Source organism: Fundulus heteroclitus, unplaced genomic scaffold (genome assembly GCF_011125445.2).
Source record: "Fundulus heteroclitus isolate FHET01 unplaced genomic scaffold, MU-UCD_Fhet_4.1 scaffold_61, whole genome shotgun sequence".
Classification (NCBI taxonomy): Eukaryota; Metazoa; Chordata; class Actinopteri; order Cyprinodontiformes; family Fundulidae; genus Fundulus; species Fundulus heteroclitus.
The window spans coordinates 2,103,765-2,122,922 of NW_023397044.1; the positions used below are offsets into that span (position 1 = coordinate 2,103,765).

The following is a 19,158-nucleotide window of genomic DNA, read 5'->3' on the forward strand; positions in this document are numbered from 1 at the left end:
CCCTTTCTCTTTAATTAATTGGAGTGTTTTGTATTTAACCCTGGCTCCTTATGTTGCCATATGTATTTCACCAGCATCCTGTCCCAATCATCAAAATATTTCTGAGGGATTTTATTGGTAAACATGAAAAAGGTAGTAGAGCATACGAGGAGAATGTTATTCTAATTGATTACACTCGTGAGTATATAATTTAAGAAGGGGACAGTGTTTCCACCTCTGTAAATCAGATTTTACCTCTGAGGTTAAGGATCTGTAGTTAGCATCAACCAATTTAGATAACTCTTTGTCAGAACTACCTTTTTCAATATTTATTGTGTTCTGAGTCCCAGTTCCATTTGTACATTTCTTATTCTAATGGAATGGATTAAAATTCAGACGTAATTTCTGGGTTTTATTAACATTAATTTTATATCCTGAGAGTAATGAGACGTATCCTAGTACTGTCATGGAAGTCTGGGAGGTCTGATTCGGCTGTGTCTTGTGTTAAGAACATCAAACCAAGTCACGGCCGAGAATAGGGCCAGTTTTTGTTCCCCTGCTGTCATTCTATACCTCACTAATATCAGATCTTTGTAATATCCCACTGCCCCTAGAGCCTAGAGGTTCTACAATAAGGCGAAGAGGAGAGAGGCGCCACAGACCTGTCGGGATCCTTGCTGTAGAGTAGTAAAACTGTTAGCCAGATCCCCCATTTACTTTTATCTTTGCTGTAGGTTTGCCGTACAGTGCGGAAAAGTATCAACTATATTTGAATGGAAGCCAAATTTTGATAAAACTTTTTATATAGAAAAGCTCACCGTACCGATCATAGGCTTTTTCAGCGTCTAAACTCAAAATCAGAGTTTCCAATTTATGCTGGCTAACACTTCATAATATGCAGTGTTTTTCGAATATTGTCTTGGGTTTGCCTTTGTCTAATAAAGCCTGTCTGGTCTTTGTTAATGAGGTCTGGCAGTATTATTTCCAATCTTTTAGATAAAATGGAGGTGAACAATTTATAATCAATTTAACACACTAATTGGCCGATAATTACCACACTCTAATTTATCTCTATTCTCCTTTGGAATATAGAAATGATGGCCTCATTCCACGAAGAAGGAATCACCTTTCTCTCCATTACCCAGTTAAATGCTCTCAGTAATGTCGGTAACCAGTTCCTCCTGCATACTTTTATACCACCCCGAATCGTAACCGTCTGCGCCGGGGGATTTACCTGTTTTTATTCTTTTTTTTTTAAACTTTATTTTTATTTAGTTTTAACAAGTAGATATACAAATACAGAACACTGCAAAACAAGAGGGCTAGGGCAGGTGACATTCACCAATACCGATATAAAATATTACATTTCCATAACTATTACAAAGTATTAAGTCCAGAATCAGGAACCAAAGAACCAAAAATATGTGATCAGGTAAGAAACCCCCATTTTCTCGCTCAGGTGGTGCAGAGTCCCACAAATCACTGTTCATCGCCTCTGACAATAGAGCATTCCCAACGTTTCCAGAGTTTTTCTCCTTTCTCCTTTTTAAGTCGTATTGCAAATGTCAACATCTCCATGTCGTGAATCATATTTATAATATTCACCAGGAGTTTCAAAGAGGGGGGGCCTGGTTGAAGCCAACACTTAGTGACCGCTTTCTTGCTGGCGACCATAATTATATTCAGCAGGTATGTATCCCTTTGCTAAGTCCCTCAGGGAGCATTCCAAGATACAGAACAGTGAATGACAAGTCCAGATTTATACCCAAAACTTTATATATTAGGCGATGTACATCCTTCCAAAAAGTCTGTAACTCCGTACAGTCCCAAAAAAACATGGTAGTGGCCTACCGCAGTCACATCGCACCCCCTCCAGCACGGAAGCTGTAACCCGCCCATCTGAGATCTCTGCTTCGGCGTGATGAAAAATCGGGTTAGATTCTTCCACGTGAAATCGCGCCATATCAGAGAATTTGTGGTCGACAGGGAGCCCCTCCAAATTTGCATCCATGCCTCTGACGTAATTATCATGTCTGCTTCCTTTTCCCATCGCTCTTTTATATAGTCTGTTGAGTTTTATTCATGGATCTTAAATTTCTATAACATTTGCCCGTAATTCCTCTTATACTTTTACCAGCATATGAATCAATAAAAAGTTGTATTATGCCTGGAATTGTCTCCAAGTCAGAAATTTTCATTTCCTTTCTTAGGAAACTACGGACCTGTAAGTAGCGATAAAAGTCCTCTCTACTCACCTCATAGGTCTGGCATAGCTCCTCAAATTTCATTAATACCCCGTCTTTAACTATAGTGCAGAATGCGGTGACTCCCTGTCTTGCCCACCTTCTATATTTATGATCTATCGATGCTGGGAGGAAATGCGGGTGATACGCAGGCCAACTCAACAGCCCTATCTGTCTGTGAAGATTAAACTTTCTGACCAACCCTGCCCATACCTTCAAGGAGAAGCTTAGGCACAGATTTTGCAACTGATATACCTGGGACAATCCGTCCAGACAGCCCAGTACTGACTGTGCAGGGAAGTTCAGCAAGGAGAGTTCAATGTCTTTCCATTTAGCCTCATAGGCCGGGCTACACCAGCGTACCAGGGGTCCACACTGGGCCGACATGTAATAATCCGCCAGGTGGGGTAGACCCATACCCCCCCCATCCCTAGGCAGCTGCAGGGTCGAGTATCTCACTCTTGGCCTTTTATTGTTCCAAATAAACCTTGAGAGGTGTTTATCCCATTCCCTAAATTGTTTTACTGGGACCTCCACAGGGAGTGCGTGAAATATATACAGTATTCTCGGGAGGACATTTATCTTTATTGCACGGATTCTGTTACCAATGTCTAGGGGAAGCAGGCTCCATCTGGCCAGGTCCTCATATATTTTCTTATTTATGCATTTGTAATTAACGTCATATAATTGAGTTAAATCTTTTGTTAATATGATCCCCAAGTATTCCACTTGTGATTGATTCCAATTAAATTGGTAGCTATTTATTAACCGTTTCGATGGGCTAAAATTGAAAGTCAAAATTTTAGTTTTTTGCATATTAAGTTTATATCCGGAAAGTTTGCCGTATGATTCCAGAATATCCATGAGCACTGGAGTACCAGATTCAGGGCTTTTAATTATACTAAAAGATCATCCGCATATAGACATATCTTGCTCTCCACACTCCCTATCGTCACCCCCTCCAAACCAGACTCCTCCCTAACAACCTGAGCTAGTGGTTCAATAAAAAGATTAAAAAGTAATGGGACTTAAGGGGCAACCCTGTCTACATCCTCGTTGTAGTGTTATTTGATTTGAGAGACTTCCGGTTAATTTTGATTCTTGCTTTTGGTGAAGAATATATAGTTTTTATGCAGCGAATGCATCCCTCACCAAATCCAAATCTCTTCATTACCTCAAACAAAATTCCCACCCTACAGTGTCATACGCCTTCTCGGCATCTAAGCTGAAAAGGACTGCACTTGATTTTTCTTGATTATGTGGTCAATAACATGATGGCCCTCCTTATACAATCATGCGTTTGTCTATTACCAATAAACCTGTCTGATCCTCATCTATCAAAAAGGCATCAGGGTACTTAATCTCTTAGCTAGTATTGCAGCATATAGTTTATAGTCTATATTTAACACACTAATTGGTCTATATCCTTTTGGGTCCGTTCTGTCCTTCCCCACCTTTGGGTATGACTGAAATAAAAGCCTCTTGCCATGACGGTGGGAGAGAGCCCCCTCCCAGAGTGTAATTAAAGGAGGCCTTCAATAGTGGGGCAACAGAATCCTTCATAGCCTTATACCACTCAGGAGGAAACCCATCACAGCCTGGTGATTTGCCGGTCTTAAGATGTGATATCCCCCAGTCAACTTCCCAGCTGATATTTCTGCCATCAACTTGTCATTTTGGTCTTTTCCTAAAGATGGGAGATCCAATGAGTTAAGGAATTTTTGAGTTATTTGATTATCCATTTTGTCCGGCTGTGTATATAGGGATGCATAATACCCTTCAAATACGTTCTGAATTTCATCAAGTTTATTCGATATATTGTTAGTCCTTGGGTTTCGAATCTTATAAATCGTGTTTTCCGCTTGTTGCTTCCTAAGCCTCCACGACAGCACCTTAGCAGCTCTAGGTCCTGCATCATAATATCTTTGTCTCATATATTTAAGTTTTTTTCTATTTCTTCACTTAAAATTTGTGGATCTCCTGTTTAATAGGCCTCATGTCCTCCAGTAAGGATGGGCTCTATTAATCGAATGCTGCTGCTCCAATCTTTTCAGGTTTTCCTGCAAGTCTGTTAACTTCTTCATTCTACTCTTCTTCAAATTCGAACATTTTGCAATTATTTTACCCTCATATATGCCTTAGCCGCATCCCACAGAATTGCAGGGCTAACTGTACCGTTTGTCATTGAATTCTAAATACCTTTTAAATTCTTCTGTCATTTCAGTTTTGAATGCAGCGTTATTTAGTAAGCTTGTGTTAGCCTCCATAGAGTATTTTTAGCATGCCTAATCAAATTAATTTTCATACTTAGACCAGAATGATCAGGAGATGTCTCTTTGGCCTATTATACAATCTTTTACTCTGTGAAGGTCTCTATTAAACATAAAAAAATAGTCAATTCTTGTATGCACATTATGCCTAGCAGAGTAAAAAGTAAATTCCCGGTCATGTTTTTGCAAATATCTCCATACATCTATAAGTCCCAATTCTTGAATAAGTTTTTTAAATTGCTTTTCTAAGTGAGTCCTTCTTCGTTCTCTGCTAGTTGTATCCATCTTTGGATTTAGGAGTAAGTTAAAATCTCCTGCACATATACATGTGCCACTTGCTTCCGTGGCCACAAGACTAAGTACTTCCTTAAAAAAATCCACCTCACTACCAGGAGGTGCATATATATTACAAAAAGTGACCTCTTCCTGTTCCAACCTCCCCTTCACCCAACACAAATCTTTCCCTCTTTATCTATGTGTTCTGAAATAAGATCAAATCTGATATTGTTGGATATTAGAATAGCCACCCCTCTTTTTTTCCCCGATCTGTGGGAAGCAAAATATGTCTTTCTAATAACCCAATTTCTTAAGTTTCTCATGTTCATCATTAGATTAAATGTGTCGCCTGTAAAAAGCCAATACCCACCTGCTCTCGCTTAAGCTTTGAAATAATCTTACTTCTGTTTATGGGATTCTTTATACCATTCACATTCAAAGTCAATACATTATGGGACATATCCTCCAGACATCAACATGTTTTTACCCACCTGTAAACCAACACTCCCAGCCCTCAGAACACACAACAACCAAAAATACTTGGAAAGAAACCTTAACATAACAATGAACAGGTCTTCCCAAATAAGAGGAACCCTTATCCCTCCTGTTGTAGGGGAAACTGCCACTACGTGGGGCCCCTACTTAGTTGCCTACTTAAAGAAAGGAAACTGAAAAAGCTAATCTAAGAGTCACCTGCATCGATCCTTTCATCATCCTGGGAGGGAGTCATAGTCCCCCACCATATTCCTGTGCAGAACCGAACACCCAGAGCTTTTAAGTAGTACTGATCAGCCAGCCCGAGGGCTAGCTGTTGGGCGGCCGAGGTTTCCTCGGTAGGGAGAAGAAAAAAGATTACTCATCAACAACGACGTCCTCTCCCGCCCGGTCGCTGGAAAGCCCTCAGCTTTTCCCGTGCATTCTCTCGCAGGCCCGGCGCGCTCCCTCCGCGTCGCGGTCCAACCACATCCACCGGTAGAAGGTTGTTGATCATCTCCGCCGTGATAACTTTAGGTCTGTTTGCGCACACCGGTCCCACTGTAAATCCGCGTCTCCGCAGGTCCGGGCTGCCTCCTCCGCGCTGTTGTAGATGGTCATGCCGGAGTCGAAGTGCACACGCATTTTAGTCAGCGGGGTTTGGAACCGAATAGCATTTTCCTTGAGCGCCTTCTTAACTGGAGCATATTCTCTCCTCTTCAGCTGTATACTTTCGGCATAATCATGGTCGAAGAATATGCGTTTTTTCCTGTATATGTATAGGCTTTCTCCACGCCGCGCGGAGGACTTGTTCTTTAACATTAATTTCAGGAAGCGAACCACCGTGGATCTAGGTGGGGCAACCAACCGGGGGCTGCGCGCTCAACGCTCTGTGGGCTCTCTCTATCCCCAGGCTCTTCTCGCTGCCTAAATCCAAGCCGTCCCCGAGTTCAGTTTTTAAGCATGTTTTCCACGTACCTCAGCATCGAGGTACCCTCCGCATTTTCAGGAATGCCGTATATCCGCAGATTATTCCGGCGTGAGCGCCCTTCCAAATCCGTAACTTTCTCCCGGAGCAATTTCTGTTCACTCAGCAACTGGACAATAGCATCTCTCACTCCACAGTCCCATCTCTCTTCCTTCGCCATGCCTTTCTCAATCTCTCCAAGGCGCTTAGCTAGCTCCTCTGTCTTGTTGATAGCGGTGCTAACCTGTTGATTTATTTCAGACGTCATTTCGTTCAAGAGGTCTTTCATTTCTTCTTTCACGCTCATTTTCACTTGCGCTAACTCCTTTCTCAGTTCTAATTTGAGGTCTCGCATGCCGTCCGCCACTACTTCACCCACCACCTGCCTCAGTGAGCTAATTGTAACAGGCAAGGTCTCATCCGCCATCTTCTCTCCTTCTTCGACCGGATGGGTTCCGCAAACTTTGCTTTCATGTCGTGCTTCTGGATTCCGAGACTGGACTCGTCCCTTCTTGCTTTTATCCCCGCTCATTCTTCTTGAGAAAAAGTAACTTTTGACGAGTCAGTACCTTGAATTAGGGGGTCTTTTGTAGCTATCGATGCAGAGCCTCTGTTTTATGCTGCCTACCTGGTCGCCATTACCCGGAAGTCCCCTGTTTTTATTCTTTTAATAGCTGATAAAACCTCCTCTTCAGTAATTTTGGATATCAATCTTTCATTTTGAGCGTCAGTGACCCTTGGTAGATTTAGTAAAGACACAAAAGTATCAATTTGGTTAACCTCACCTAATTGCGGCTGGGAATATAATTTCTGATAGTACTCCTTAAACACTGTTTTATTTTCTCCGGGTCGGTTTCTATTTGATTTGTCAATGGATTTCTAATTTTGTGTATTGTCGTTTCTGCTTGCTGTTTTCTTAACCTGTAAGAGAGTGGTTTCAATGCTTTCCCCCCTGTATCATAGTACTGCTGCTTTGTAAAAAGCAGCTTCTTTTGGATTTCTTGTGTGTTTATTTCATTAATGTCATTCCTTACTTCTGCTATTTTTGTTTTGATTGTATCCTGTAATGATTTGGAATGCTCTTTCTGTAGCCTCATAAGTTTATCTTCTAGATCCATCAGTTTCTGACTTTTAAGTTTCTTTACCGTGGCAGAAATGGCTTTTATTTTACCTCGGATTACTGCTTTTAAAGCATCCCACAATACAGTTGGTGATACCTCTTCATTGTCATTAAACTCTAGGTACGATCTAATTTCAATTTTCAGTTTTTCCTTAATTACACTGTCTTTTAAAATATTTGCATTTAACCTCCAAGGAGTAGATCTTGTCTTATTAAACAACTGGAGTAATAGATAAACGGGGTTGTGATCTGAGAGTGTACTAGCGCCGACATCGCAGTTAATCGCTCTAAAAATATTGTTTTTAAACATAAAGAAATAGTCAATGCGAGAGTACACATTATGAGCAGAGGAGTAATATGTATAGTCTCGACTTGTAGGATTAATTTCCCTCCATACGTCAACAATTCCCAATTCTTTCATTAAGATATTCATTCTTCTACTAATATTTTTGGCATCAGATTTCCCATTGGATGAATCGATTTTTGGGTGTAACTTAATGTTGAAGTCCCCCCCCACACATTACAATACCTTGACATTTTGTAGTCATAATGACAAAGACATGTTTGTAAACTGACCAGTCACTGCCTGGAGGTACGTAAACATTGCGAAGACTTACTAGAACACCATGGATTTTTCCGATTATCATAACATATCTCCCTTCACTATCCTTGTATTCAGATATATATTCAAAATCTACCGCACTGGACAACAAAACCGCCACCCCCTTTCACCTACCGGAGCTTTGGGAAGAGAAATAGACTGTTTTAAATCCCATTTTATTTAATATAACATGTTCGATATCATCAAGATGTGATTCCTGGATGAATGCTATCTGGACTTTTTAACTGAGACAACATTTTCCAACATTTGATTGGATTGAGTACACCATTTATGTTAAGTGAAACAAATCTTATCGGCCTGTCTTGCATCTTAAATATATAAAGAAGTGAACAACTTGATAAACAATGTGGCAAGTTCCCCTTCTCCGCACACAACAGCAGAGGATGAACAAATAATAGGTAAAACACCCAAACAAAACATACTATTAACTAACATATAATGACAGAACACAAAATGTGACTCCCTATGCAGGGGTCTGATCTATAGACCCTAATTACCCTGATGGGCGCTAAAACGCAAACCCTTCTCCTATTTCGGTGACGATGGTGCTTAGTGGCTACAACCGTATATTGAAGTTAACCCTCAAAACCCCTGTAAGAAAGTTCACAGCTTACTCACCCACTCTCCTTTTAGCATTGTCCATATTTAGAGCGGTAGTTAACTGCAAGAAAGAAAATTAAGATAAACCAAGGCCCAAATCCTCACTCTACAGAAGCACCTGGTGAAGGCCTTCTGAATGTGCGGAACTTCTCCTTGTAACTCGCATCTTTCACAGGATCACGCATGCTCCTGCTTGTGGGTCGGTCCGTCCATGAGGGACTCCGGTGCTTTTGTAGTTTTAACAGTGTATCCTTTCCTCCTCCGGTCATCCACCGCATCTGCTGCAGAGTCATACACTTTGATCTCGTCTGTGTATTTTACCCGCAGCCTAGCAGGAAATAGGGTCTGGAACTGAACTTGATTATCTTTCAAAACCTTGTGGACCCCAACATATTCTCTTCGTTTATTAATAATGCGCAATGGGTAGTCGTGGTCCAGGTTTATGTGTTTGTCCATCCATTTAAACCCCTTTATCTGCCAAGCTTTGCGGAGCAGAGAGTCTTTGGACTTAAAACTCCTGAACTTCACTATGATAGAGCGTGAAGGTGCCCCCGCTGGTGGCTGTGGCCCGAGGGACCGGTGCGCCCTCTTGATATGAAGATCCGGCACCTCCTCCTCGGATAACTGTAGACCCTCACGTAGTAGCTTTTCTACGAATGATGCTGTTTTATGAAATGTTTATTTCAGGATTGGGAGAGAACGTCAAACACAAATAAGGACTCAAACACTGTTTCTGTTAGAATATAAGGCACACATTTATTATTATTCCCCACAGAATACAGCACATCAAAACAGCTAGCTCTTCACACACGCAAAGTAGCAAGCAATAAAGCAACAAGCTTTCAAACAAACGTGACGCTCAACAGATTCTCAGAATCAGCTCTTACCATTGACACGAACTGGGAGCCCTCAGTCCTAGGTTAAGATCAGCGTTCACGATGCCGGTATCCACACACAAACTCACGGCAGACTCACCGGGCTGAGGGCAGTCTCCTCTTTATATACTTGTAAACAAAGAGTCAGATGTGGAGCGAGAGTGGCCATCTCTCACTCAACAGCTGCCCTGCCTCCCTAAGCATGTTTCCCAAAACATCAACCGTTCCCAGCACCTCAGCAGTGTGCGAAGCAAAATAATATTGCATACAACAAATCAAACAAAATAAGAATACAGAATCAGTCTTTCCCACAACACATTGTCATAGGTTCCCACCACAAGTTAAAACAAGTTATAGCACAATAACACATGTGGTTCTTAGTTTTATGTGAGCAACATAACAGGCACGAGCATGTATGTTGCTCTTAGTTTAAAACTAACCAGTTTTTTCCCAAAATACATAGTCAAAGAACAAAAATAACTCTTTAATATATATCATTCCACCCCTTGGTCTTTGACAAAACCTAATTTTGGAAAAACCATCCCCAAGGTCTATTTTCATCAGCAAAGTTATCCTTTCCGTCCCACACCACTTTTTGATTATAACCTTCAAACATTACATGAGGTTAACACTATAATAACAATGATAAGCAAAAGCAAAGGAGGTACTACATAGTTTCGAGCAGAAACAGACATTCCATTAAAAATGTCCCACCAATGATGTGCAGATGATTGCTCTATTAACTTAGCCGCATGCAGAACCTGTCCTTGGGCCATCAATGTAGACATCTTTAAGGTGGAAATGTTGGACCTGTGTGATTTAACTAAGCAATTTAGTTCCGTAGACTGATTGATTCAATGCGCATTTGAACCAATCCAGGGAGATAGTGAAATTGGTTAATTGATAGGTCACGTTATTCCAACTCCAGATGTATACATCAAAACACCCAACTTAAGGCACCTGAGGTAATTGAGGATGACTCTTTATTATTTCTCTAGCAGGTTCATCAGTCCAATCACATAACACCTCGTCTCGGGTTAAACATGGGTTAAGATGTCCTTGTTGTAGCATACATACCATCCCTTTATCAGCAGTCTCGCATAGATCCAGGTCATAGGTGTAGTTTTTCTGTGGGCCAAACCAATCACCATCCAGTTTCAAAAACCAATACCCCTGTACAGTCACACCGGGCAATATATAATAATGACAGACAGTAGTACTATTGGTAACATCATTTTGTGTCCAATGTCCTTCACACATAGTAGCATTACAATAGGTCTTCTGCAGTTCTAGTTGTAACCACCTTTTACTACTAATGTTCCATAGTTGTCTCCATTCGTGGAAATTTCCAGTAATAACCACACGCTTAAACCGTTCTTGTTGCATATGAGCGTGCATCATTTGTACGTTACATACCGTCCAGTTCAAAGCTACAGAAATGTTTAACACTCCTGCTGTCGTGTTCCACATTTTTATTTGCCAGTTCAGTTCTTTAAGGAAGATCTTTGCAGTTTCCTCCTGTGATGTTACAACAGTAGGCATCCATAATCCAACCTGATGAACAGCTCTTGATGCATGCTGTCCAGTGTTTAATAACATAGTTGTTGTTTCTTTATTGTCAAAAAGCGTTGGAAACACTTAACACAGTACCTGTTCCACCAAGCAAAGTGTCCCACCATGCACGTTTTGTCCTAGTGCATGTTGGCAGAGGAGGAGAAAAAAAAAAAAAACTTTCCAGTGAACTTTATTTGTTATCTTTGATTGTGCCATTTGTTGACAAGTGTGTGCAGCAGGTGCAATTTGAGTGTGTGTCTTCTTACACGCTCGTTCTGTAGATGATTCATATTGGCACAAACCTCTCCTTGAAACCACTTTAACGTTACATCCCTTGAAGACTACTGGTATGCTTCCTACATGCCACCGAGAGTATGTGCAGTCATCCTGATTCCGTTGCGCGTGCTGTCTCCCCATCACAGTTGATATGGCTGAACCACTTCTTTCAGGATCCGGCCAGGTGCTTCTGCCCAACAGAGGTGTGCCAGCAGGACCATGGCAGCCAGGACACGGAGGATGATGGCCCCAAATCCTGCACCAGCCCTGTGGTGCCTCCCTCTGTTTGGGACGTCCGCCATCGCGCTGTCCCTCGGGTCATCCGATCAGCAGATCCCACGGAAACATGGATCTGAAATCAAAATTAGTACTGCTATAAGACAAAAGAATAAAATTAGTTTTCTCTTACATAACATTTATCCATTTTTTCCTCCCCTGAGTAAAATACTGACACTGTTGCATCATTCCCTTGTGAAATGATTTCAGCTGGTCTAGGTGGACCATTTTCCTGTCTCACCCAAACTTTGGCTCCTGGTTTATCTGTTGAGCCAAACCCCCCTGTTCCTCTTACAGTGATGTTAGTGGGGGCAGCCACCCCTTGAACCTCTGTCATTTCACAGGGTTCCACTAGCAGTTGTGCTAGTTTTCCTTCTTTCTCAATTACCAGGGATTTTCTCCTTGATAATCCCCATCAATCACTTTAGCTTGTATTGTCATTAACAGCTGAGGCCTGCAACTCCACAGGCCCGGACATCATCTTTCCCTTTGACACAGCTCGTTGTGTGGCTTTCTTAGCCAAATCTAATGCTCTTTGCTGTGCTTCTTCCCAAATAAAATTTTCTTTTTCTGGCACTTTTCAGAATTGGAATGACCACATCCTTGTGCCATAAAATGCCTAATGTTTACACAATGTATAAACAAATGTGTAAATAAATGTAGGTGAATTTCATGCTGAAATATTTTTAACTCCTGTACTAAACATTTACATGTACATTAATACATTTTCCATTCAGATAAAATCACAAGTTTTATTGTTTATTTATTTTTACTCTCTTATGCACACATATAATCCTGAGCGGTTTCTCAGTTTGTCAAATGCAGAGACAGTAAGACTGCCCCTGGAGCAATTGGCCTATTATTCAATTGGACCAATGCTTGCATCAATTTAGACTTCCAATCTGTTAAGTCATGATTATTAGACACACATTTTTTTCAAAAATTCTTTCAACAGTCCATTCACTCTCACAATCAGCCCAGCAGCCTGCGGATAATATGGAATGTGATAAATCCATTCGACATGTCGTTCTTATATCATCAATTGACCAATTTGTGATCCGAATTGGCGGGGCTCGGCCTTCATCCTAGTTAAACTCCATCAGATCCGTCAGATCAGGGTACATGTTGCTCCTACTTCTATCTTTGTTCTTTCTTTTCCTCTTTCTCACTCTCCTTACTTTCACCTCTTTGCCCGAGGATTCCTCAGACTCTGACACCTCAATCTCAACCACCTTAGCAGGTTTTCTGCGCACAACAGACTCAGATTCTTCAGCAGGTGGAGCCGATGTTGTGGGATGAATCGCCTCTAGCAACAGCTGAATCAAAGAATTTAATGGGTCCAGCTCAGCACCAAATCCTGCACAGTTAACTTTTAAGCCTCTCCTTTGACACATCTGTCTCAACTCATCAGTAGGCAATGCGTGTATCTCTGAAGCAGGCACCCCAGCATTAATCAGTGCCCTCCACAACATGTTACGTGGTGGACCCTGTTCATTTCTCCCCCGCTCCCTTTGCGGCCTGCGGACCGGAGCTGGTTGAACTCGTGGTCTGCATTCCTCCTGCTTGCCCCATTCCCCCAGATTCCCCAGCTCCAAAATCCGAGCCTTAATGGTTTCCATCGGGGCATCTGGAGCTCCCAGCATCACAGTAAGCATAGCTGCCCGATAATGCTGTGGGGCAGTTTTAATCAACTGATCTCTCACCACCTTCGGAACAGCCACTTGCTGATATCCAGCCACCATCCCCACTGGTAACAGATCACGCACACACAGCCTCGTCAGCCTCTGCACACACTCCTTTAATGTTAACCATGGTCCAGAGATTTCGGGCCAATCAGATACATTGGGACATGTTGCTCGTACTGCCTCAGACCACACGTCAAACAATGATCTCGCCTGATCCCCCAAATTTCTCACTTTTTGCCTATAATTAGCATTTACATTCCCATCAGTGCTCAGACCACCAAATGCCATGCCATCTCTGTGATCTATTTCAATCTGTTCTGCACCTTCATCCAGCAGTCGAGCCACCCATAGATCAGTGGGTTCGCCCGGATGCTGCCTTAATTTTTTAGTGATATGAGCAACTTCATCCTGCGAGTAATCTTCTGTTATGGTCCGTGACACCGCCGGCGGTTGCGGCTGTTCCACCCATTCCATAACAGGTTGTCCCGCAGCATCAAGTAGATCATTACCTTGAGAATCTAGCCGCTGCCGGAAGGCTGCGGGTACATGCTGCTGCTCTCTTCTCCTTCGGACGACGGGTTTAACCCCCAATGGAGGGAAAGGACGTGGATCTGGAGGACCTCCAGAATCACTGTCCTCCTCATCGTCCCACATATTACCGTAGCAAAGGTTTTTCCAGTTTATAAAAGTGGAGACAAGCAAATATTAACAAATTACAGGCCAATATCATTGCTACCACAATTTTCAAAAATTCTGGAAAAATTATTTATGAAAAGACTGGATTCCTTTCTCAATAAAAATAATATATTGAACGAGCACCAGTACGGCTTCAGGTATAACTGCTCCACAACTTTAGCTGTGATGGAGTTTGTGGAGCACATTGCAGCAGCAGTTGATCAGAAGCTTAATACCGTAGGTGTGTTTATTGACCTATGTAAGGCTTTTGACACTATTGACCACGCAAGACTATTGGGTAAATGTGAACTGTATGGCTTACGGGGAGTTGCATATCAGTGGTTAAAGAGTTACTTAGCTAATAGATTACAATATGTACAAATTAACAACACTAAGTCACAGACAGACATGGATAAAATGTGGTCTTCCTCAAGGCTCAGTCCTAGGACCTAAATTATTTATACTTTATTTAAACGATATTTTTGCAGTATCCAGTCTGTTAAAGTTTGTAATGTTTGCAGACGATACAAATTTCTTTTTTTCTGGAAAAAATATGGATGAAATAATAAAAACTGTAGAAAAAGGGTTAGCTGAGTTGAAAACATGGTTTGATTACAATAAGTTATTGTTAAATGAAGGAAAAACTAAATTCATGGTTTTCTCTGGTAATCGGAATTATAATAATGTAAAGTTATGCATAAATGGAGTAGAAATCGAAAGGGTTTATGAAACAAAATTTTTAGGGATTATCATAGATAATAAACTTCACATAGGATATATTAGAAATAAAGTTGCAAAAACTATTGGAATACTGTTTAAAATAAAAGACTTAATAAATGTTAAAGGCTTGCATGTTATATGTTCCTCTTTGGTTATGTCTTATTTATTTTATTGCTCAGAAATCTGGGGAAATGCAAGTAAAACAACTATTGATATATTAAGTTGCAAAAAAAAGCTATAAGGGTTATAAATAAGGTGGGATACCGTGAACCAACTGATAAACTCTTTATTCAAAGTAAAATATTAAAATTTAAAGATATTGTCTATACAAAAATTCTGGAAATAATGTATAAAGCATTGAATAAAAGTCTTCCTTCTGGTATTCAGAAATTATTTAAGTTAAGAGAAAATAAATATAATTTGCGAGGTTTGTTTATATTTGAATGTGCAAAAGAGAAAAGTGAGATAAAGTCTAGATGTGTTTCAGTTATTGGTGTGAAACTGTGGAATGAATTGAATGATGAATTTAAGTTATGTCCTTTCTTGGTGAACTTTAAAAGAGCTTTAAAATGTAAAATGATAAAATCTTACGCTGTTATGTAGATCTATATATGTACTATGTACTTGAATTTGAAGAAATCCTGGTAGGTTGTAAGGTAAAAAAATAAGGTAGGCAAGAATAAGCTTTGCTTCGGCCTATTCCTTTTTTGGTAAACTGTGGGTTTGTCTATTGTTTTTTTTTTCTTTTTTTCTTTTGCTGTTACTTGTGTTTAATGTGGACAATTTACCAAAATAAATAAAGTGATTGATTGATTACCGTCCCAGCTTTCGGGATCCCACCCAGACCCCAATCCAGCTACAAAAAACGGACTTTTTTCAGAGGAAAACGGCGGGTTTTTTTCCCCTGTATTTTCCTTGTTAACACAGACACCTGGGCCACAGCTTTTTCTGCAACACTGGTCATCTTTTCCAGCTGATTAGTCAGCATTTGCACATGCTGCCGATACAGCGACTCAGCAGACTGCAGCTCAGTCATTGCCTGTCTGTCTTTTAACTGCTGAGTTTTTAATTGTTGGCCAGCTTCATACTGCTGCCGCCACGCCATGGCACAAATCCACAAGCGCCTCTGTAATCCGTCCACCGGAGCCTTTTTTTGCACCTCAATTTTCTGCAACACTGCCAATAATTCTTCGGGTCCCGCTGCCTCCAGCTGACCACCCCAAGGCTCCGGTCGGCCCCAACCATTGCGCAAACACAGCGCTACCTCGTTACAGTGAGGAAGCTCCCATCCGGGTATTATCTTTTCCCCCTGAATTTTCTCATCTAAGTTCTTATTTCTCCTTTTAAACATATTTCTAAACATATTTGTGTATTGTAGTCTCTCCTCCAATCCTGCCGACAACGCCAAAATGTTTTATGAAATGTTTATTTCAGGATCGGGAGAGATCGGCAAACACAAATAAGGACTCAAACACTGTTTCTGTTAGAATATAAGGCACACATTTATTATTATTCCCCACAGAATACAGCACATCAAAACAACTAGCTCTTCACACACGCAAAGTAGCAAGCAATAAAGCAACAAGCTTTCAAACAAACGTGACGCTCAACAGATTCTCAGAATCAGCTCTTACCATTGACACGAATTGGGAGCCCTCAGTCCTAGGTTAAGATCAGCGTTCACGATGCCGGTATCCACACACAAACTCACGGCAGACTCACCGGGCTGAGGGCAGTCTCCTCTTTATATACTTGTAAACAAAGAGTCAGATGTGGAGCGAGAGTGGCCATCTCTCACTCAACAGCTGCCCTGCCTCCCTAAGCATGTTTCCCAAAACATCAACCGTTCCCAGCACCTCAGCAGTGTGCGAAGCAAAATAATATTGCATACAACAAATCAAACAAAATAAGAATACAGAATCAGTCTTTCCCACAACACATTGTCATAGGTTCCCACCACAAGTTAAAACAAGTTATAGCACAATAACACATGTGGTTCTTAGTTTTATGTGAGCAACATAACAGGCACGAGCATGTATGTTGCTCTTAGTTTAAAACTAACCAGTTTTTCCCAAAATACATAGTCAAAGAACAAAAATAACTCTTTAATATATATCAGATGCCATAGTTGTTGAGTCCTTTTCCGCACCCTCGCACACATCGTATATCCTTATGTTGTCTCGTCTGGAGCGGCTCTCCAAATCTGTTATCTTATCATCTAGCTTCACATGTAGCTTTAGCATCTCCGTCACTACGTCTTCTGTAGTTTGGATCCGCTCCTTGGCTTGTTCTATTCGGTTCTCTGCTTCGTCCAGTCTTGTATCTATTTTGGAAATATCGTCTTTAATAGTCTCTAGCTTTTCGTTGTTTTCCTGCCGAGTTCCTGGAGGATTACATCTAGATCAGCCATGCAGTGTCCGAAATTAACTTTGTTATTCACCGGCCAAGATGGCCGGTAGATGTAAAAATCAACCGGCCAGGCATATTTTTTACCGGCCAAAATATCCTGACCAGACATCAATTTTTATAAAAATTAAGAGTGAGATTATGTTAATTTTGAGGGGCGTGGTTGGGGGCGTGGCTGACTGGACCCTAGAAGAGAAATCTTTGTTTCCTGACTTAAAAAAAAGAAAATATTGTAGATGATTATAAAATACACAATATGAATTATCAGATTCACATCCAGGCGATTAAAAAACACCACAGATTATCATTATTCTATCCATGTTGGTCTTATTTGTGAATGAGGCAGAGTTTCATCAAGCCTGTACGGTTAAAAATTTTTTCCCTCAGCTGCAACACTTAAAGCACTCAGGCTTCACGCTGTGTCTTTACGCTGATCTAGCTGCTGGATTATACCCTCGTGCAGTAAGAGCAGTGAAGCACAGAACCGCAGCGCAGGTAGTTAAAAAAAATCAGAATAAATAAGAACGAAACAGACTAATTGCCGTTTTAGACTGTATCTGGTTAGCAGATCTTTTTTCTGATCCAGCGTGCAGCCATCCCTGGTTCTGAATGTGAAAGAAGCTGAACCAGCACCGCAGAAGGCGGGTCTAGACTGAGCTCTGGATGGACAGAGCTGTGAACGGATCATATGGGTTTCGTTATTTTTATGTTATTTTTATTTTATTTGGTACAAACATTTACTTGCCATGTGGCAGCTAACCCTCTGAAATTCACCCGCCAAACGGGAAATTTACTCGCATTTGGCGACTGGCGAGTGTTAATTTCGGACCCTGCAGCCATGGCTTTAATCTCGGCTAGTTAGCTTTAGCTTCGGCTACCGGGCTTGAACAGTATATTTATCTTCCCACCTCCAAATAAGTTGCTTAGGGCGAGCTGTGCCCCCTTTGTATTAACCCCCTTTGTATCTCACCTGTTATCTCTACTCACTTATGCAGGGTCGCAGAGGGGCTGGTGCCTAACTCCAGTGGTTATTGTGCGAGCGATAGGTCCACCACAGGGCAACACAGAGACACACATACACCAATTTAGAGAGACAAATTAACCTAACAGTCATCCCTCAGTTTTTGAACTGTGGGAGGAAGCCAGAGTACCTGGAGAGAACCCACAAATGAACAGGAAGAACATGCAAACTATGTCCCAGGCAGGGATTCGAACCCAGGAACTTCTTGCTGCAACTACCAACTGCGCCACCATGGGACCCTGACTTGTTCATGTTGTCAAGTAATTTAAAAACAAGTTATTTATTGTCAGGGTTCAGTTTTGATTCGGGTTTTATTTACTATTTTTCAGTTCTTCCCAGTTCTTCCCTTCAGTTCTGGGTTTAGTTAGGTTCTGGCTTTGTTATGGCTAGTTCTGTTTCCTCCTACCACTCCCACTCGGCCTTCCCTTCGCTCCCTCTGCAATCAGTCACACCTGTTAGCCATTTTCTAATCAATCAGTCAGTCTCTTTCCACATGTTAGTTCCCCTATTTAAACCTCCCTCTGTGCTCATTTCTTCGCTGGTCCGTCATTGTTCAACACCCACCCTATGCCAGTCTGTTTTTGTCTCCTGCATAACTGGTACCCTGCCACCTCTGCTTCTCCTCAAGGTTAGTCCTGCTAGCTGTCTCTGAGAGGCTGTTATCTCTGCTAGCCGTCTCTGAGAAGCTGTGGACTCTGTTAGCCGTCTCTGAGAAGCTGTGGACTCTGTTAGCCGTCTCTGAGAAGCTGTGGACTCTGCTAGTAGTCTCTGAGAAGCTGTTAACTCTGCTCGCCGTCTCTGAGAAGCTGTTAAGTCTGCAACCCGTCTCTGTGAAGCTGTGGACTCTGTTACCCGTCTCCGAAGAGCTGTGGACTCAGCTAGTCATCTCTGTGAAGCTTTGTACTCTGCTGCCCGTCTCTGTGAAGCTGTGGTCTCTGCTATCCGTCTATGAGAAGCTGTGTACTCTCTCACCTGCCAGTCAGCTCCTGCATCCTTCACCTCCGCCTGATAACAAACTCTGGTTCCACTTGCCATCATCATCCACTTCTTTCAATAAACTCTCTTAAACTCAGCTCTGTGTGTGCGTGCTGTATCCGGGTTCATCCACGACAAAATCTT

The 19,158-nt window shown here is 41.6% G+C and overlaps 1 protein-coding gene across 9 annotated transcripts in view; it reads left to right on the forward strand.

Annotated features, from left to right (window-relative positions):
- hace1 (HECT domain and ankyrin repeat containing E3 ubiquitin protein ligase 1) overlaps positions 1-19,158 on the forward strand; it is a 122,131-nt gene that overhangs the window by 39,126 nt on the left and 63,847 nt on the right. The gene's annotated exons all lie outside the window — the stretch shown is intronic.